The sequence below is a fragment of the Sus scrofa genome, chromosome 1 (assembly GCF_054392235.1).
Source record: "Sus scrofa isolate SSC_HxYL_T2T_F1_AM1 chromosome 1, Sscrofa_HxYL_maternal_Yorkshire_Landrace_v2.0, whole genome shotgun sequence".
Lineage (NCBI taxonomy): Eukaryota > Metazoa > Chordata > Mammalia > Artiodactyla > Suidae > Sus > Sus scrofa.
Genome location: NC_139383.1, coordinates 232,983,391 through 233,005,825, shown reverse-complemented (window position 1 = coordinate 233,005,825; position 22,435 = coordinate 232,983,391). Strand labels below are relative to the sequence as shown.

At 41.7% G+C, this 22,435-nt stretch overlaps 1 protein-coding gene across 2 annotated transcripts in view; it reads right to left on the bottom strand.

Annotated features, from left to right (window-relative positions):
- The window catches only part of PIP5K1B (phosphatidylinositol-4-phosphate 5-kinase type 1 beta), a 340,526-nt gene that overhangs the window by 217,889 nt on the left and 100,202 nt on the right, over positions 1–22,435 (bottom strand). For both annotated transcript variants that reach the window (XM_021064629.2, XM_021064626.2), the window contains exon 2: positions 2,073–2,157. The gene's annotated coding sequence lies outside the window, so the exon portion shown is untranslated. The remainder of the gene's footprint in view (positions 1–2,072; positions 2,158–22,435) is intronic.

The window sequence follows — 22,435 nt, the reverse complement described above, 5'->3', positions numbered from 1 at the left end:
AATTTTGTTATGTACTACTACTAATAAACAAGAGTAGGTTTGTCTGGCCTTCCCACTGTGGCTCAGCAGTAACAAACCTGACTAATATCCACGAGGATGCCGATTTGATCCCTGGCCTCCCTTAATGGGTTAAGGATCCGTCACTGCCGTGAGCTGTGGTGTAGGTGGCAGATGCGGCTTGGATCCCAAGTTGCCATGGCTGTGGCACAGGCCAGCAGCTACAACTCCAATTTGACCCCTAGCCTGAGAATTTCCACATGCTGTGGGTGTGGCCCTAAAAAGACGAAACAACAACAACAAAAAACAAAACAGAGTAGCCTTTTCTTTAAGCTTCAACTGTTTAATAGAGCCAAATAGAATGAAGACCTCCCTAAAGAATGCAATAATTTCACTGCTAAGCCTCTGCAGCTTTTAAAACCAAAAACCTTTAACAGCAATGATGAAGGTGCTTGAAAATACAACCTTAATGAGGGGTTGACAAATTGGCATGAGTGAAGGACAGAGATGAGGTGGTCCTTTTTTTTTTATTACTTTGTAAATCATTCCTGACTGGACAGTAGGAAAGAAGAGGAGAGATATAGGTAAACATAATCTATTTTTAATAAACGATTCTCCTTAGGCAGCACAAATCAGATAATAATGTTAAAGGGAGGCCATGAGATGTCACCTGCATTCAAAGTTTTTTCCCTGCAGGATGATGTTTAATAACACTCATACAGACCTGCTGACCAGAACATCCAGGTAGGGGAGGCAAACCAGATGCTTAGAGATGCTCTGGTAAACTGCAAATGGCTATTAAAATGTTCACAGTGCTAATTACTGTTTTTTCCCCAGAATTGCTATATTCTGCACCAGTTAAGGTGCATAAGTTTTAACTATGAAAACTGGGGTAAGTGTGGATTAAACTTTTTTTTTTGTCTTTTTGCCATTTCTTGGGCTGCTCCCGCGGCATATGGAGGTTCCAAGGCTAGGGGTCGAATCGGAGGTATTGCTGCCAGCCTACACCAGAGTCAAGCAGCATGGAATCTGAGCCATGTCTGCAACCTACACCACAGCTCACAGCAACACTGGATCCTTAACCCACTGAGCAAGGCCAGGGATTGAACCCGAAACCTCAATCATTCCCCTTGAAAGGAACCTCTGGTTCCTAGTCAGATTTGTTAACCCGAAACCTCAATCATTCCCCTTGAAAGGAACCTCTGGTTCCTAGTCAGATTTGTTAACCACTGAGCCACGACGGGAATTCCTAAAAACAACCTGACCTCCTTGCTGTACAGTGGGAAAATAAAAAAAAATTATTAAAAAAAATTTTAAAAACATTATAATCACATATATTTCTACACACACATAAAAAGGAGGAGGGAAAAAATTCACAGAAGTACCGGTGATTATCTGCCAATGATGAGATTGTGAATATTTTGGGTTTTCATGTTAATATTTTGCTATACTCTCCCAAGTATTTTGCAGTGACCACTGCTACATTCAAAAAAAAAGAAAAACAGGGAGTTCCCGTCATGGCTCACTGGTTAACGAATCTGACTAGGAACCATGAAGTTTCAGGTTCGATCCCTGGCCTCGCTCAGTGGGTTAAGGATCCAGCTTTGCTGTGAGCTGTGGTGTAGGTCACAAACATGGCTCAGATCCTGTGTTGCTGTGGCTGTGGTGTAGGCTAGCAGCTGTAGCTCCAATTTGACCCCTAGCCTGGGAACTTCCATATGCTGTGGGTGCAGCCCTAGAAAAGACAATAATAATAATAATAATAATAATAATAATAATAAAAGAGTAAAAAATAAAAATAAGAAAAACACTTTGCCATTCCAAACTTTAACCACACACAGTAATTAAGAGCAGAGATCACATCTCCTGGGTTTTGCCCCCTTTGGCATGCCAACATCCACAAAATTTCCAGTTTCTATTTGCTTGTTGTTTGCTTTCAATTTGATAATGTCAAAGGTCATGAGGTAGATATGTATGTGATTTAGAATAATTGTAAACAAGTATAAAATAAAAGAGGTAAGGGTTTATAATGAGTCAGGTGGTGTTAATTAAAAATAGAGACTATACGTCCTTACCTTTATAAATGAAATGGCAAGTCATCTGCAGTTGGTTGTGATGAGTGGCTTATTCATTGTTGAGACTGTTTTCCTTCCCAGATCCCTGTTAAAATAGAAGAAATCACTGGTCATTATTTACTCATGCCTCTTATTTCATCTCCCAGAAAGAATCAAGGGTAGCTATAGGGGTACATACAACACAATCAGTTAAAACTAAAAGAAAGGAAGAATGTTTGTGAAGGGAAGATCAAGATGAGGAACAAGATGGTACCAGCAGAATGCGCTGAGCACAGAATAGGAGCCATGTGATCCAGTACCGTCACTGAAGACCCAGTGTGACTCTGAGATTCCTAGGGGCCACAGCAGAGGAAGAAATTACTAGTTACCTAAATGTCTAATGTTCATAGGTCAGTTGTTGAAATGAACCACATCAGGGATGGTAGCTGGAATGGAAATTCCTCCTGTGGGTCCTCATAAAATAGACCCCATGTGATACAAGAATAATTTTCAATATTATCCCTGTGATAAATCAACTGCGATTTTTTTTCTTTTCTTTTTGCTTTTTTTTTTTTTTTTGCTTTTTTAGGGCTGCACTCAAGGCATATGGAGGTTCCCAGGCTAGCGGTTGAATCAGAGCTACAGCTGCCAGCCTACACCACAGCCACAGTAACGCCAGATCCGAGCCACATCTGCGACCTACACCACAGCTCGGGGCAATGCTGGATCCTTAACCCACTGAAAGAGATCAAGGATCGAACCTGCAACCTCATGGTTTCTAGTCGGATTCGTTTCCTCTGTGCCACAACGGGAACTCCCCCACTTACTTTTATCAGTGTTTTTTAGATATTTTGTCAAGTTTATATTATATATCTATCTCACTTTAAAATAACTGTATCATAGATCAGAGAATGGACAGACCATTGTTTAAGCAACTGCTTCTTTATGGATGAATATGCAGAGTGTTTCTGGTTTGGCTACCATAAACACAGAAGGAATAAACAGACTGAAACATCTATAAAGTTCTACTACTTCTATTTCTGTGAGAAAGGATCCTAGAAGTTGAGCAAAACTGGATTAAATGCATTACTTTTTTGAAGGAACTTTGTTACATTTCTTTCTATAAAAAAGGTACAAGCAATCAGTCTCACTGTGCATATGGAGGACCTGCTAATTAATGTACTCATCAGCATGAGATGTTCACCATCTTTAAAATGTTTGCCAATCTGATGAGCAGAGAATGACACTGCAGGTCTTTTGTTTGTTTGTTTCTTTGCCTGTGCCTGGGCATATAGAAGATCCTGGGACCAGGGATCAAACCTGTGCCACAACAGCGACCTGAGCCACTGCAGTGACAATGCCAGGTCCTTAACCCACTGTGCCACAAGGGAACTCTGACATTGCAGCTGTTCTAATTCACATTCTCTTGCCACTAATGGGGCTTTTCCTCATCACAGGTTTATGTGATTTACATTTCCAGTTCATGTCCTTTGCTTATTTTTATACTATTGTTTATGGGTTTTTTTGTTTTGTTTTGTTTTTTGTCTTTTTAGGGCAGCACCGGAGGTTCCCAGGCTAGAGGTCTAATCGGAGCTGTAGCCGCCAGCCTATGCCAGAGCCACAGAAATGCCAGATCCAAGCCGCATCCGTGACCTACTCCACAGCTCACAGCAATACTGGATCCTCAACCTACTGAGTGAGGCCAGGGACTGAACCCACATCCTCATGGTTCCTAGTTGGATTCGTTTCCACTGTTCCATGACGGGAACTCCCTTTTTTACTTTTGTAATCAATCTGTAAGGTCTCCTGGTTAATTAAACATTAACTCTATCATATGAGCTGCAAGCTATTGTTCATCTTTTGGCTCTGTTTACGATGTCTTGTCAGGTATACATTTTAAATATTTATATAGCCAAATCCATTAATTTTTCCTATATGGACTATGGATTTTCTGTCTCACTTAGGAGAGCTTGCCCAAGCCTAATGCTATACTACATGTATTCTCCTATATTTTCTTCAAATACCTTTATAGTTTCATTTGCAACATTAGATCTTTACTTCAAATGGAATCTAACCTCAGCTTCTCCCAGATGGATAGCTAATTGCCTCAACATTTTTTTTTTCACTTAACTTTGATCATGGTTAAATGTTAACATATTTTTTTTTATTACTCAAATGAATTTATCACACCTGTAGTTGTATAATGATCATAACAATCCAGTTTCACAGGATTTCCATCCCACAGCCCAAGCACATACCCCCAACCCCCAAACTATCTCCTCTGGAGACCATAGGCTTTTCAATGTCTGCGAGTCAGCATCTGTTCTGCAAAGAAGTTCCGTCTGTCCTTTTTTCAGATTCCACATGTCAGTGAAAGCGTTTGATGTTGGTGTCTCATTGTATGACTGACTTCACTTAGCATGATAATTTCTATGTCCATCCATGTTGCTAAAAATGCCACAAAGACACATGTACTCCAATGTTCACTGCAGCACTATTTGCAATAGCCAAGACATGGAAACAACCTAAATGTCCATTGACAGAGGAGTGGATCAAGAAGATGCGGTACATATACACAATGGAATATCACTCAGCCATTAATTGCCCCAACATTGATAACTTTCTCCTTACTGGAAAGACATGGCTCCTTTAGCAAATATTAAGTTTTACTACATACCTCAATATATTTCTGTACCCTCTGTTCCAAAGACTGAATTGTTGATTTCTGAGCTAATATGTTGTTTTAAATGCAGTAACATGACAATATGCTTTGATATCTGCTGCTACGGGTTTCCCATTCTATTTTTACTAAGTTTAGCAATTTTCTCACGTTTACATTATTATATGGACTTTAAAAATCTCATTGCTTGATCTGAAAATATGGCTACCTCCAACTCGCCCACCAAGATGAGATTCTGACTGGAATTATACTGAATTAACATACCAAATTGGGAAGCATTAATATTTTTGGAATGTTAAGTTTTCTTATTCAAAAACATAGTACAGTTCTCTATTTTTTCAAATGTTACTGTCTTTTACTACAGCCATATTTTTTGTTTATGTCTTATGTCTTACTAAGTTCATTCCCAGATAATTTAGTTTGTCACTCTCTTAAACATGGATTTTTCTATTTTCATTTCTAGCTGATTATTCATAGAAAGAAAATGACTGGGCTTCATCTATTAGCTTTCACCCAGTCATTTATCAAATCTTCTTACAGGGTTTCAAAAGATTTTAGGTAGAGTCTCAATCACATCACCTGCAATATTTATACATCTTATTTGTATTTCTTATTACATTCACTGAACTTCTAAAAAAATATTGAATAATAGTGGGTGAGTAACAGCAGTATTGCTTGACATAACATAATCCTACAATAGTCACCATCCTCCATAATACTTTTGTTTGATACCATAGTAGCTTTTTCTTCTATATTCTACTTTGCTTTACTTTTTACTATGAATATCTACTGAATTATATCAAATACATTTTCAGCATCAATTGATATAATCATAAAATTGTTCTCTCTTATTCTGATGTACCAAATAAAACATTGAGAAATTTCACAATGCAAAATTATGTATTTCTAGCAGTTTCTGTCGTGGCTCAGCAGTTAACGAACCTGACTAGCATCCGTGAAGATGTGGGTTCAAGCCCTGGCCTTGCTCAGTGGGTTAAGGATCTGGCATTGCCATGAGCTGTGGTATAGGTCACAGATGTGGCTCGAATCCTTTGTTCCTGTGGCTGTGGTGTAGGCCAGGGGCTACAGCTCTAAGTGGACCCCTAGCTTGGGAACCTCAATATGCCGAGGGTGTGGCCCTGGAAAGACAAAAGAAAAAGGAAAATTACATATTTCTAGAAAAACCCTAACTTGGATTTGACTTGCTACCAGTTTTAAAAGGATATTTTCATAAGTGAATGTGAACAACTCTTCTTCCATCTTTTATCAGGTTTTGGTATTAAAAATTAGTATTTTTCATAAAATTGGAAGGCTTTCTCTCTTTATATGCACTCAATTTTTGCTTATTTGTTTCTTGGAATTTATAACCTCTCTTTGAATCTAATTTTAGTAATTTATATTGTTAGAAAGCCATCAATTTCCTTTAGGTTATTAAGTTTATTGTACTTAAGTTGCACATAATATTCTGTTACCGAATCCTTTTCATTCTTTTGGGATCCAGGTAATGTCCTTTTCCTTATTCTTGATGGTGTATGTATATAGATACAGATACACACACACACACACAGCATATGTATTATATATTGCATATATGTATTACGAATATGTAGTTTATTAGTCAAACTTCCCTTTTCTATCATTTGTTTTTGTGGCCATTTCTATTAATTTTAGCATTTAATATTTTCTTTCTTTAGACTTTTAATTAATTTCTTCGATGCACTACTTAATTTTCATTCTCTCTTTTTTTTTTTTTTTTTTTTTTTTTTTTTTTTTGCTTTTTTGGCTGCACCCAGGCACGTGGGTGTTCCTGGGCTAGGGGTCAAATAAGAGATGTAGCTGCGACCCACCCACAGCTCACAGCAATGCTGGGTCCTTAACCCACTGAGCAAGGCCAGGGATTGAACACGCATACTCATGGTTACTAGTTGGGTTCATTACTGGTGAGTCACAATGGGAACCCCCTTCACTGTTTTAAAAAATAGTATTAAAATCGCTTAGGCTATAAAGTATTCCTGAATATATTAATGATTTCCCCATAAATTTTGATGTCAAGTATTCTGTTAATTTCCAAATAATTCATCCAGGAATGATCTACAAGAAGTTTTTTCTTAATGTTGAATATTTATATTTTAATTACTAATCTTTCATTCACTGCTATATTCTTGCTTATCTCACTGGGATCAAAATACGTGACGAGTAAAATCTTCCCTTCCACCCCCATTGCTGGCAAATTCATTGTTTTTTTCCTACAGCCATAGAAAAATTCTTTGTACATGTTCCATAAACACAAGAGAAAAACGTGCCTTTCATGTATATATGGCACTATATTACTCCTTATAACATTGTCTTGTGAAATTATGAAAAAATATCACAATTCTGATATTTTTATAATCATATGCTCTTACATATCTACTTTTCCTCTTTGCCTTAAAATTTCCATAACTATGCTGGTCCGTGTACAAAGGATATGTATATAATAGTGTCCTTGTGAACTGTGCTCTTTAATGTATCTTTTTTTCTTATTTAATAATTTTGGTCTTGGGTTCCATCTTAGTTGATGCCAATATTCTCACTTCTGCTTTCCTTCTATCTGCACCTGTTTGGTATCTCCTTGTTCATTCCTTTATCTTCAGCTTTTTTAGCTGCTGTCCTTTTGTTTTAGCTGGGTTCCTGACAAATAGATGAAAACTAGATTTGGGGTTTTTTTTATTGTCTTTTTTATTACTTAATGAATTTTATTACATTTATAATTGTACAACAATCATCACAACCAAATTTTACAGCATGTCCATCCCAAACCTCAGTATATCCCCCCACACCCCTAACCTGTCTCATTTGGAAATGTAAGTTTTTCAGTCTGTGAGTCAGTATCTGTTCTGCAAAATTCATGGTGTCCTTTTTTTAGATTCCACATGTAAAAGTGATAGCATTTGATGCTAGTGTCTCATTGTCTGACTGACTTCACTTAGCATGGTAATTTCTAGGTCCATCCATGTTGCTGCAAATGCCGTTATTTCTCTCCTTTTAATGGCTGAGTAATATTCCATTGTGTATATGTACCACCTCTTTTTGATCCACTCCTCTGTTGATGGACATTTAGGTTGTTTCCATGTCTCGGCTATTGTACAGAGTGCTACAATGAACATCGGAGTACATGTGTCTTTTCAAGTCATAGTTTTCTCTGGATAGGAGTGGCATTGCTGGATCAAATGGTAGTTCTATTTTTAGTTTTCTGAGGAATCTCCATACTGTTTTCCACAGTGGTTGCACCAACAGTGTAACAGGGTTCCTTTTTCTCCACTGGGTTTTTTTTTAACCTATTTAAGAGTCTTTATAATTTCAAAGGGGATTTCAACAAATCCACATCTACTGCGATAAGTTTATATTTGATTTACTCCCATCATTTCTGTTTACTATTTCTTTTTGCCATTTTTTTTTTTTTTAGGGCCATACCTATGGCATATGGAGGTTCCCAGGCTAGGCGTCAAATCAGAGCTGTAGCCACTGGCCCACACCACAGCCACAGCAACTTGGGATCCAAGCTGCATCTGCAACCTACACCACAGCTCACGGCAGTGCTGGATCCTTAACCCATGAGTGAGGCCAGGGGTTGAACCTGTGTCCTCATGGATGCTAGTCAGATGCATTTCCATTGAGCCATGACAGGAACTCCCATATCTGTTTACTATTAATTACATTTATTGTTACTGAATTTATTTTTATTCATTCCTTCTTTCTGTATTAATAAAATTTAAAATTCAATTTTTCCTACTAATTAAAAATTTTCATTCTACATTAACTTTGCTCATAATTACCTATTTTTAAATCATGAAAAGTCCTTATATTTCCATTAAAAAATAATTTGACTTTATGCCATCCCATTACCCTGCCACTTTTCCTTTGGTTATTGTACTGGTCTTGGTTCTGTGCTACCCAGATCCCCCCTCAAGGAGGGGAGGTTGCTTGTCATTACGAGTGTGGTCAGCAGACACCTCTGGCTGCCAGCCCTTTCAGGGTCTGCCTCTGCAGAGAGCCACCTCACCCTGCGCCCTGGCCTCCTGGGGCTGCACAAAGCCCACGAATGAGTGATGGGCTAGCTTCCCACTGAGTTGGCCTGGGCTTTGGGAGTCCTTCACAGAAGTCTGAGTTCTTCCTTTACTTGCCCAAATGTGCTTCCTCTTCCCTGCTCTCAAAAGGTGTGTTAGTCTCTAAACTGCCTGGCTTAAAATGACAGAAATTTATCCTCTCACAGTTTTGGAGGCTAAGAGTCCAAATCAACATGTTGGCAGAGCCCTGCTCCCTCAAGGCTCTGGACTGCATCTTTTCTTTCCTCCTCCTAGCTTCTGGTGGTGGCCCTTGTGTCCTTTAAACAGAGCTGCCTCACTCCAGTCTCTGCCTCTGTCAGCCCCCCATGCATCTCTGTTTCCACAGGCCATTTTCCTTTTATATGGACACCTGTCATGTTGGATCAGAGTCCAACCCAATGACCTTAGCTCAATTACCTCTGCAAAGACTCTATTTCCAAATAAGGTCACGTTCACAGGTACTGGGGGTTAGGACTTCATATCTTTTTGTGGGACACATTTCAGCACTTAACATGGGTACTGACCCCTAAAAACATCTTGCACCCCAAATTCTGTCCCAGTGCCTGCTTCCTGAGAGCCCAAACCAGGACATCTCTTCCTCATCCCCAAGAGGAGATACAGGGAATATTTTTACTCTCTCACTGACTGCTCCATCTTGAACCACTAAATAGCTCCTCTTAGGTGACATGGCTCTTCTTATTGATCAATTGATAGTTCACGGTCACAATATCGTTAGACTTGACTGTTAAGTATTACAAGGTTTGCTGCTCATCATCATTTCTTTAGCTCTTCATCTCCTCCCATCTGAACACCTTTGTTCTGACTCAATTTTCATTCTGTTGAAACCCTTCTCAAGTAGTTTCCTCAGAAGTGGCACATGGATAGTCCACTTTGCATCACTCTATGTCCAGAAATGTCTTTCCTTTGTCCTCATATGTAATTAGATCTCTTGGATTCTTGGCTCACAGCTCTTTTCTAGCATCTTTCTGTTGATATGATACTGCTGTCTTCTTGCTTCCTGGCTTACAGATGAGTTGCTTCATGCTAGTCTGATGCTCCTGTCTTGGTAAGTTATTGATTTTCTCCATCTAGAAACCTATGAGAGTTTTCTCTCTTAAGACAGTTCAAACATTCCATAAGGACAGATGTGTCTTTTTTCATTAATCCTGCCCAGTGAAGGGAAACTGACAAGAAGCTATTTCAGGAGATCTGATGACTTAAACCATGAATAACAGGTAGGCTATCTAGCTGAGGAATGAACGGACTTCATATCCTTCGGGCAGTGCTCAATGAAAATTATACTCCAATTATTTCTCATAACCAACCTCATGAGAGGAATTGGACAGGGTAGCACATCAAGTTATAGTCTTTTGCAAGAGCCTGGAATGTAGAAACTCTAATGGCCAAGTAAGGACATGATCACAAGCTTTAGGTCTCCTTAGGAAACATGTTAATAAGTAATCTGACGTGAGACTCCCAGTTAAAAGATATTTTCTTAGATCATTTCTGACATTAAACAGAGCCAATTTATGGTGTCATATGATTAGATTGTTGAGACACCAGCTTGGCTAACAATAATAATGAAAAAATTTTTGACTAGTTGATTGCTTATCTCCCCTTTATGGGATTTAATATCTGGATTCTGTTAGCACGAGGAATAAATAATTTACACTATTTCACAGCCTTCTGCATTTCTATGCTTTCACTCAATGTGAGGGAAGGAAACACACTATCATTTACTGAGCAACAACTACAAGTGAGATGCTGTCACATACATGATTTCATTTCATCCCTTGGCATTCTCTAACTTAGCTTGTGCTGTTCTGACACTTGTAAATGAGTGCCTTTAACATCCTTAGGATGCAGTCATTTTTAATTTTGCTCAGTCTCTTGCATGAGGCTTGTTTGCAGAAGTGAAGCCCTTAGTGGTGAATAAATACAGCCACCCCAAGCCCCTCTTCTCAGTCTGGCTTTGCTGTTCTCTATACCGGTGCTGAGCATCCGAACCACTGGGGAGTTTTTTGAACATTTAGGTTCTCAGGCCATGCATGGAAACAATAAAATCACTCCCTCTATGTGCTGGGTCTGGGGAATCTGTATTTTCAGTCTGCTTCAAGGGCTTGGGATCATTTAAGTTACTCTGAGTAGCAAAGGAAATAAAAATGTTCTATCATTTCAAGGGAGTCGTCAGGGCCCACGAGGGAAGAGAACCCATTCTGGGTGTGTTAAAGAAAGGGAATTTAAGACATGAAATTAGTTATAAAAGTAACATGTGAGCTGAAAAGCTAAGCAAAAGATGGTAGTGAAATGCTGAGATCAACATCAGCACACTGAGGCCTAGAGGCACAGCAAGAGAAAGGGGTGTTACTCTTTCAAAACTGGAGGTATCTGTTGGGGCCAGAACATCACAGCAATGGTTAAGCAGAAGAGGTTGGAACTACAGAAGGAGGGAGTGTATTTGGAGGCATGGAGAAGAGAGTCACTGGCAGGGATGCCACTCATGATAGGGGGTGGGGGCAGCCTAGATTCTCCCTCACTGCCTCTACCCACTAATCCCTTCTGATGGCTTCCATGGGCCAGCCTCCTGAAAGTCATGTGACATTGGGAGCCTGAGAAAGGCATCTTCTGTGAATGCTTGCCCTGTGATGCAGAACAGAAGAAGAGTGAGGAATGGCTCTGAAGACAAACAGGCATGGGCCATTGTCTTTTGCCCCCCGCTTTTTTTTTTTTTTTTTTTTTTTTTTGGCCACCCAGCTACTCAACAGTAACCCTTTCAATCTCTAACTCCCCAACTAGGGCCACAGAAGTCAGTATTTTTAATTGGCCACAGAAGAGTTGGCTCGCCATGCAAGGCCCAATGAGGGGCAAAATGACTAGTTACCTAATTACCCAACTATGAAGGCCAACCTGTAGATGCAAGAGGTTAGAGACCCCAGCCATGAGTCCTTAATGATCTTCCAAGTCACCACTTGACTGAACACTGACAAAGCAAAGCAACAAGGACTAATGGGAAGAACAGTGGAATGGGCCTCTGAAGGTTTGGGTTTTACGTCCATCTCTGCTATTAATTCTCAGTGACCTTGGGCTCGCATCCACTTCTTTTCTACCAGGAATCCTACTGACTCCATTAGATGATGCTTCTGGTTTGGTGCCATTGCCTCAGACCCTCACTGGAATGAGGAGGAGGCTCATTAATTACTTGAGCATCATGAGTGCAACCTGCCCTGTGGGAACTGATCTTCCACAAGACAGCCACATTTGAAGGTTTTCTTGTCATTCAGGCTACCTATGGTAACATTTCCTAGATCATTTTCCAACAGAGAAAGCAATTAAAACATGATTTGGGCCTTGGGCATGCCTGCATGTTAATGTTAATCATTTTTGTGTAAATTACGCTCTTCTGAGTTCATTTTATCTGCCAGAAAACCAATTCACTCTTTCGTTCATTCAACTAACATTTATCGGCAGCACATGTCATGCTTTGAGCTTGGCCCTGGAGCCATAAAGACAAAGGCAGATCTTAGTCCTCAAAGAAGTCCTATTGACAAGAGGGAGAGATAAGGGGACAGGTACAATACAATTTGACATGTGCTTTCCGTGGGTTCTTGGAAGAAGAACTGCCCAAGTCAGCCTGTAGGGACCATGGGAAGCCTCATTTATTTATTTATTTATCTTTTTTAGGACTGCACCCACAGCATGTGGAAGTTGCCAGGCTTGGAGTTGAATCGGAGCTCCAGCTGCCAGCCTATGCCACAGACACAGCAACACCAGATCCAAACCGTATATACAACCCACACTACAACTCATGGTAATGCCGGATCCTTAACCTACTGAGTGAGGCCAAGGATCAAACCCAAGTCCTCATGGATACTAGTCAGGTTCGTTTCTGCGGAGCCATGACGGGAACTCTGGAAGCCTGATTTCTGAGGAATACTCAACCTAGATTTAGAGCAGTTTTCGGGGGACACAAGGTTGAGAGGCAGAGGGTGAGGAAGATGCCAGGTGCTGTGGCAGCTTAAAGAGCCAGCAGCATGAAGGAGCATATAAAACACATTTTCATGGGAGTACTCTGAGATTTTGAATCTTGCATTTTAAAAAATTTACCCAGAAGAAGTTCAAGGTTTTAGGTTGTTACTTAAAGGGTTACAGACAGACATCCAGATGGCTCATTCCACCTGTGATTACAAGTCCCTATTCAGTCCTTTGCCTGAACAAAAATACATTTGTAATAATGTATATAGACTCATGAAAACCTGGAAAGTCATTCTTAGGAAAATGTCAGCCTTGTAAACAGTTTTGCTGGGGAGGCTTAGAAGCATTGCAGTTCTTCCCCTGTAGTCCTTCCTGTGCACTTAACAAGAATTTTGATACTCTTTTAAAGCTGCTGGGGCAGTTATCAACAGCATTAACAAAACAGGTAAACCAAAGGCTTAAAAATGTGATCGGTTATTTCCCAAGGCTAAAATATAAGAAACAAAATACACCAAATTGAAAGTAATTCTTGATGTATTTTCCAAAGCAGAAATGCCTATATTTTTCAGACTGGAAAAAAATTTTTTTCCATTATATTAAGAAGTCATAGGCTCATATTTCTTTAGAATATTTGCATAAACTCTCAAAGAATTGTAGGAGATGTGCATGTTAAGTATTCACACAAAGGAGGCCACCTATACACACATATGTTCAGACATATGGTATGTTACACATTTGTAAGCTCAGAAGCTGTAAAAACAGAACCCTGGTGCTCTTACATTCAATGTAAGGCCCCCCCCATTCCTCCTGATGAAAATAATTTAAATTAGGTTTCATTTCATGTATCTAATGTTTGTATAACCAAACTGCTGCCAAAACCAATTTGAAATGATGGCACCTGCTCGCTATGAATCCAAATGAAGACCAATCAAAACAAATTGCAGGGCTTATATTCTCTCGTAAGACACATTCATCAACTCTCAGAATGGCTCTCACAAAGTGAATCAATAGAACAGCTATAAACGGTGCTAACAAAAGGCTTGGCATAAAATGAACCACTCGTAATTCATTTTCCCAACAAAGGTTGTACTAAAAGAATTCATACGTCTTTTCAAACCAGGCCTTCACTGTAAACATTAGACAGAAGAAAGTAGTCCATGCAAACAACTGAGGGATGTGTTGTTTCGAGAACAATGTAACTCACAGCCTTTCAGGAAAACACCACCATCGCACAATCTTCTCCTGCCTCAATTTTCATTTCAAGTACACAAAGACCTACTATGTCATTGTGTGTATTGGAGGTTAGTGTTGGATGGTGGAGGAAAAGGCTGAGACTCAGGAGAGCAAATTCGTATGTGGTCATGATGCCTGGGCTTCCATTTGTACCCAGAAAAGCCTCCATGAAGACTTAACAGTTTACCTTTTTGTCTCTTCTCAGAGACATCTGGGTTAATCACTAAGAATCTCAGATGGTTGGACTCTTGGCCTCTGTGTAATGCTATCTTTTCTTTCCCCATCTTTACTAGATATTTGCTATTGCATAGACATCACAACATTATATTCTCACTACAATGGAACAGTTTATTTTTTAATTTACCAGATTATGCCTTCTGTCCACATTTTATTTCTAAGCTAGTTTCCTCTTTTTCCCCCCAAGAGTACATGCTTCAGCAATTATTCAATTACTACAATAATTTTTTTTTTAACTTTTTAGGGCCGCACCCACAGCATATGGAGGTTGCCAGGCTAGGGGTTCAATCAGAGCTGTAGCTGCTGGCCTACACCACAGCCACACCAACACCAGATCTGAGCCTGTCTTTGACCTACACCACAGCTCACAGCAACGACGGATCCTTAACCCACTGAGTGAGGCCAGGGATCGAACCTGTGTCTTCATGGATCCTAATCAGATTCATTTCCACTGAGCCACAAGGGGAACTCCTCAGTTATTACAATAATATTGTGTAAACCATATGTGAATGAAAGTCAGGACCAGAAGAAAAAATATTTGGGCTCAGAAGTAAATAACCAAAACCAATTTGGTTTTGCTCCTCAGGTGTTTGCAAAGTATTTCTGGGCTGATTTCCTCTTCTTTGGAGAAAGCCAGAGCAACAGAGATCTTTTATATGCCCCACCCCCACCCCCAACAAAAGAGAACTAGTAGTTTACCAAGAGCACTTCCTCTTCGCAGTGCACATCTGAGGGGAAATCTGAAAGAAGGGCTAGGGGTAGGTAGACCCTAAAAAAAAATCACTGCCTGGGGGATGGTAAATGCTCCAAAAAATGCTCCAGAAAGAGACTGAGCAGGAGACAAATTCTGTCCAATCAAAAATTTTCTAGAGTTCTAGCCCTATAACCTGCACTGCCAACAAGTCACACAAGTACTTTCTTTTCTTTTCTTTTCTTTTTTTCTTTTTTTTTTTCTTTTTTTTTAGGGCTGCACCTGCAGCCTATGGAGGTTTCCCAGACTAGGGGTCTCATCAGAGCTGTAGCCACCAGCCTACACTGGAGCCTCAGCAACGTGGGATCCGAGTCGTGTCTGCAACCTACACCACAGCTCACGCCAACGCCGGATCCTTAACCCACTGAGCAAGGCCAGGGATCGAACCCACATCCTCACGGATGCTATGGGCTCGCTAACTGCAGAACCATGAGGGGAACTCTCCACACAAGTACTTTCAAACTTGGCACAAATATAAGTCTGGATAGAAGGAGAAGAGCGGTAAGATGACCAAGTACAGCCCACTCCTCACCCAGAAAGGTAATCATTTACCCAAACACCGATTCCAGCACTTCTATGGAAGGTACTTTGGGGGAAAAGAACAATGAATAAGATGGTCCCTATTGTCAAGGCGCTTCAAAGAGAGGCCAAAACCAAAGCACAGAAATAATGGCCAAGTCTTTAACAGGATTAGGAGTTAATACCTTTTACTTGGCTTTGCCTCCAACAAGTGTTCAATTATCACAGTCAGAGGGCTCACATGGCCTGTTCTAAAAAAAATGCAATTAAAACTAAAAACAAATCCCCCCCAAAAAAACCCAAGGTCATGAGATCATAAATCAGTTATTAATCCTGAAATATTAAATTTCCCAAGTCCTGATATGTGCTTGGCTGAATGCATGTTTTAGACACCCCGACCAAGAAGTATTTTCTACAAACCAACAATTTAAAACTGGAGAATGAAGATTAAAGGAGCTGTTCAGGGAGGGGAGGTGACGGGGTCTGCAGTAAGCAATCCTAAAGGATGGGAGAGCTGGCAGGGAGTGAGGGAAGGAGCAGGAGTCAAGAAGGAAGCACATCTGGGAAAGTGCATCTGGTGAGGGAAGATAATCCTGACCTAAGAGTGGGGAATGGGAGTTCCTGTCCTGGCGCAGCAGAAACAAACCTGACAAGAATCCACGAGGATGCAGGTTCAATCCCTGGCCTCACTCAGTAGGTGAAGGACCCGGCATTGCTGTGAGCTGTGGTGTAGGTCGCAGACGTGGCTCAGATCCCACGTTGCTGTGGCTGTGGTGTAGGTCAGGGCTACAGCTCCAATTAGACTCTTAGCCTGGGAACTTCCAAATGCTGTGGGTGCAGACCTAAAAAGACAAAAGAAAAGGTGGGGGGGTGAATGAAGCTGGGGACAGTGACCAGTCCCAGGCTAGATGGCCTCAGGAGGCAATCACAGATATGACCAATCAGAGAAGATCTGCTGAAGGCTTTTGAGTAGGAGGCCAATAAGACTAAAAGTAATCATGATATCACGTAAGCAGAGACAGGACGGGATGGGATGGGGAGGACCAGATGGAAGGAGTGAATGCAGCAGCTGCTGTGGTGGTCATGGTAGTGAGAACCTGGAAGGCCAGGGTTGAGCTAGAGACTAAAAGTGCAGAGCCCTGCCTGGTGATGACAACAAGGACACAGTCAGAACCTGGATGCTGCCAGGGTCTGCAGAAATGTGGGGGTCAGTCAGGGTGTCTGCGTTTTCAAGCTTCACTAGCTGTGGATGGTCATGGAGCTGTAACAGCAGCTGTCGCCCTGCCAGTGGTACCCTCCCCATCTCTATCCCAGTCTCAGGATGGACCCAGGGAACACCCAGGCCCAGGTTGAACCACCAGATTATTCATATTAAGAATTTTCTTCCAATACAGGGACTGAATGGTCAAGCAGTCTTGGACTTTTTTTTTTTTTTTTTTTTTTTTTGTCATTTTAGGGCAGCACCTACAGCAGATGGAAGTTCCCAGGCTAGGGGTCGAATCGGAGCGGCCTATGCCACAGCCACAGCAACATCATATCCAAGCCGCATCTGTGACCTATATCACAGCTCACGGCAACGCCAGATCCTTAACCCACTAAGAGAGTCCAGGGATTGAACCTGCATCCTCATGGATATGATTTGGGTTCATTACTTCTGAAGCCATGACAGGAACCCCCGGATCTTGGACTTCTCAGGTCTGGTAGAGCCGGAGCCAGCCCAAGTTTTAGGAGAGTGAAACTAAGAACTTAGCAATTTAATCAGTCTGCAAAAGGATGCATGGACAAGGGCCAGGCAGAGACAGTACTACTGCCTGACAAAACCCAGCCATGAGAATTCAGCCACACTGCCCTAGTGAGCAGCTGGCTTCTGGGAGAGCCCTGGATCTTCATAACACACCCACCATTCCCTTGTGCTCTTAGGATTAGCATCCTTATGGCTAAACCCTCCTTGACTAAGACAGAAAATCTCCCATCAGTGAGCTGCCACGGGCTTAGCCGAGGTCATCACCCCACCCTCCACCTGTCACCCTTTCCTCCAAGCCACTCCCAATGGGAGAGGTGGTGACAACGAGGTAGTCAGAGGAACAGGGGGTGAAGTCAGGCTGCCTGGTTTCACCAGCTGTGTAACCTCCTCAAGTGACAATCTATGTGCCGCCACCTCCTCATCTGAGAAAGTGGGGGAAATGACAGTACCCCCCTACATGGCAGCTGTGAGGAGTGACCAGTACATGCATAAAGCACTCACAGTGTCCAAGCACAGAGAACACACTCCATAAATGTAGCATTATTATCACCATCCTCATCCTCATCCTCAGCTACTCTCACCAGCAGGAGCCTGTGAGACAGAGCAGATCCTGACATTGCTCTGCTTCCAATTATTCTGCGGAGACAGAGCAGACCCCCAGCATTCAAGGCCGTGCAAAGTCCAGGGCTCACCCCTATGCTCTGTCTACCCATCCCTCCCTCACTGGAGGCAGGAGCTGCTACACATGCACACGTTCCCCCATGCCTCTCTGGCTCCTCTCAAGTCTCAAGAGAACATCCTCTTCCAAACCTTCTGCCTCAGCCCAGAGTTTGTTCTGCTTGAGATAAACTCTCCATGACCCTGTGCATCCATCAAATATCTCACGTTCCTGAGGGCTTCCTTGATTTCTTCTGTCCCAGAAGAACGCTGTGCTTCCTTGGCTGTGCTCACAGAATTGCCATCAACTACTCACATTCTGCTGTTTCTGGGACCCCAGACTGCCTTTGCTCTCAGTAATGAGTATATATATATATATATATATATATATATATATATATATATATAATATATAGTGAGCACTTTATTGAGCCAGGCACAGTTATAAATACTACATTATCAACTCATTTAATCCTCTCAACAACTCCAAGTCAAAGACTTATTACCCTCATTTCACAGATGAGAAAACCCAGGCACAGAGAGGTTAAATAACTTGTCCAAGTTCACACAAAGAGTTAAATGGCAGAACAAGGATGTGAGCATACAGGTTTTCCAGTTCAAAGAAGGGCTCCTAACCACTCTGTGAATACTGCCTATTTTAAAACTTCACTTATTTTCTTTGGTCACCTACCTGATATATGGAGTGATTGGCCATGGGAGGAACTGCTAAATAGCACAGGAACTCTACCCAATACTCTGTGATCATCTATATGGGAAAAGACTCTTAAAAAGAATGGATGTGGGAGTTCCTGTCATGGCACAGTGGAAACAAATCCGACTAGGAACCATAATGTTGTGAGTTCGATCCCTGGCCTTGCTCAATGGGTTAAGGACCTGGTGTTGCCATGAGCTATGGTATAGGTCACAAACACGGCTCAGATCTGACATGGCTGTGGTGTAGGCCAGCAGCTACAACTCCGATTCGACCCCTAGCCTGGGAACTTCCATATGCTACAGGTACAGCCCTAAAAAGATTAAAAAAAAAAAAAAAAGAAGAAGAAGAAAAGAAAAAAAAGAATGGATGTGTATATATGTATAATAAAATGACTTTGTTGTACAGCAGAAATTAGTACAACATTGCAAATTGCAAAACAACTATACCTCAGTAAAGCTTAAAAAAAAGTCCCCTACCCAACAACCTCTGTGTCTTGCCACCTGCTTCACAGATGGATGAACTGTCCCATCACTTGTTGCCTTTCCTCCTGTGAACTCTTGAGCACTGATTCCCACCCTTCTCTATGGTCTGGGACTCTCTCCTCCTCTCCCAGGCACACTTAAGGTATGTTTCGTGTCCCTTCCCACACACACCTGTCTGGAGCCCTCTCTCCATCAGTTATCCTTTGACCCGGATATTCAGCCTCCTTTTCTCATCTGGCTCCTTCCCAGGGGAATATGAGCTCATTAACTTCTTTCCCGGGACCCTTCCTCCTGACACCTCCTCTTCACACTGACGCTCTCCTCTGGCTGCAACCCTGTCTCACTCCCCTTATGTTCAAGGTCAAATCCTCCCAAGACTAGTGTACACTCCCTGAACTTTCCAGACCTCTTTGAAGCACAGACCCGAGAGGGGCCTGCATACAGTTGGCTCTGAAATTTGTGCTGAACTGATGAATAACCAGTCCTCCTTCAGTGAGAGTCCCTCTTCCCTTGGCTACCTCACATGGACAATAGTGGCCATTGCCTGCCCCAAATCCCTTTCCTCATGGTCCTTACTAACAGAGCCCTAATTTTCTTTGGGGAGGCAATATGTCCAGTTAAACAATTGAAAAGAAACTCATATTCCAGACATTCTAGCAAAGAAAAGTCAGTAGACATTTTAATCCACTTGCCATTTGCTCTTTTCTCTTTCTTCCATGGCTGGCAGACTTGAGAGGGAGCATGGACTAGGACTATATGGATATGGTTTTCCCTTCCTGATATATCTGGCTTCCCCTCTATCTCTCTGAACACATCTTGGTCTCTGGCAGGCTCGCTTTTCTTTGGTTTCCTCTTAATCATTCATGTTCATGGTCATCTATATCCTTTTCTTCTTACTCCCTCTGCATAATCCTTTCCACTTCTGAAGGGTTCAATTGCAACCTATTTATGATGAGTCCCAGTAAGTCTTGAGCCTACTCAATCTAGTCCTCAGCAACTCTTGAGCCTGCTCAATCTTTCTTGAGCTCTAGATCTATGTTTTCAGTTGCTTTCAGGGTTCTATAAGATGCTAGAATTGATAGCATCTTATGGGCACTATCAATTCTACAGTTTATCACCCTCCTCTCAGCTCAGAGAATGCTACCTACCATCAGCCAGCCACCTAGTTGTTCAAGCCAGAAATCAAGGGGCCATCCCGACTTCTCCTGAATCCCCATCCCACAGCTCATCAATCAAATTCTTTTGAGTCAACCTCCTTCATGTCCTTTGATCGAATCTTTCGCATCATGTTCCCTGTTACTTTCTCAACTGAGACTTCATCATTTCTTGCACAGATTATTGCTTCAGCTTCCTAATTAGTCAGCCTCACTGGGGCACACTATTGCTGCAAGAATCTTTCTATAAGGCAAATCCATCTGTGCCACTCTCCATCTTTAAAACCCTGCATGGCTTCCCCCTGCTTCAGGGCACAACTCAAAGATTTCAGCATAGCACATAACCTCTCATGACCTGGCCTCTTCACCTCATCTCTCCTGGCTCCCCACCCCCAACATGACTGCACCCCTATGGGAAGACTTGCAGTTCCCAGAAGTCACAGCATTTCCCCGCCTCCTTCCTTTGTATCCACTACAGAGCCTGACAGGCCACTGCTCTCCCTCCCCCTCCCCCGGCCTGGTGTTCTTTATCCTTCAAGATGCAGCTCAGGCATCAGTTCCTTCTATGAATCCACTCCTACTCCTCCCAAGTCAGGGCTCAGTGCCTCTCTGCCCTCCCAGGAGCCCTGGTCCTGCCCTATTGTGACACACTATATTTTAACCAGTTTAAATTTCTTTTCTTCCCACTACACTCTCAGCCCCCTCAGGCCAAAAACCTCCATGTATTTTTCTGTAAATCACAGAACTTTGCACAGTACCTGGCACATGGACTTAAAACTTGAAAGTTTAATGAATGTACATATGAGAATGTCTGCCATACTTCTTAGATAAGCTTTTTTGGGGGAGGGGATCTTTTTTTAGGGCCATGCTCACGGCATACAGAGGTTTCCAGGCTAGGGGGTGAACTGGAGCTGTGGCTGCTGGCCTACACCACAGCCACGGAGATGCCAGATCCAAGCCACATCTGCGACCTACACCGGCAATGCCGGATCCTTAACCCACTCAGTAAGGCCAGGGATCAAACCCACAACCTCATGGATACTAGTCGGGTTTAACTGCTGAGCCACAACAGGAACTCCAGATAAGCTATCCCAATTTCAGAAAGAAAGCCTTATTTTTGGCCCTTGCTTATTTTCCATTAGGTCAATGCTTAAATAAGTGTTTTCTTCTTCCTTTTTTTTAGCATTGAATAATGAATGGTTTTCAGAGTGAGAAAACAAGATGAAAAACTAGGACAGTGATATAAGATCCCAGATATTTCTACAAGAGTTCTCTTTCTTTCTTCTCCCTTCCTTCCTCCCTCCCTCCTTCCTTTTCTTCCTTCTTCCCATCCTTCCCTGTTTTAGGTTCATTTCACACATTATTTCCTTTTCCATTTTTTTTTTTGGTTTAAAAGTTGAAGAATAGTTGATTTAACATGTTGTGTTAGTTTCAGATGTACAGCAAAGTGACTCAGTTACATATACTTTTCCCAGATTCTGTTCTATTATAAGTTATTACAAGATATTGAATAGAGTGCTATATAGTAGGTCCTTTTTGTTTATCTATTTTATGTATAGTAGAAGATGTCTGTTCAACACAAACTCCTAGTTTATCCCTCTCCATCTCATTTTCTTCAAATGGATCTCTTTTTGAGTATTTAAAAAAATATGGGTATAAATGCAACTCATATCTACTACAGAAATAAAAAATCATAAAGAAAATAAAAGTGGCCAGCCATCTCACTGCCCCGAGGTGCCCACAGTTCTTCCTCTGGAGTCTTGTCTTTTAACTGGCTTCCGATGATGCTCAGACTTGCTTTGCTCTTCATTCCATTACTGCTTCTAGAATGGCACAAGGGGCCGAAACCGGGTTGTGTTACCCTGGGGCAAGACTACGTCATTCGTTCCATCAGAATTCAACATGGCATTAGTCACAGAACAAAGTAAGAAGACCCTGTGCAGCAGCCTCCCTAAGGAGTGAACGTCAACCTGAGACTGGGCTTCTCTTGAGGCAAACTTCTTCATCTTTAAACCTACATGGGTACATCTCAGGTACGAAGGAACCTGAACCTTTAAGTGAAAACAGTCTGGATTTTCACTTATTGGTTAGATGAGACTAAATCCACTCTGGCAAACACTTCTTGTTAAGTAGTATATTAAGTTCACAGGAGTAA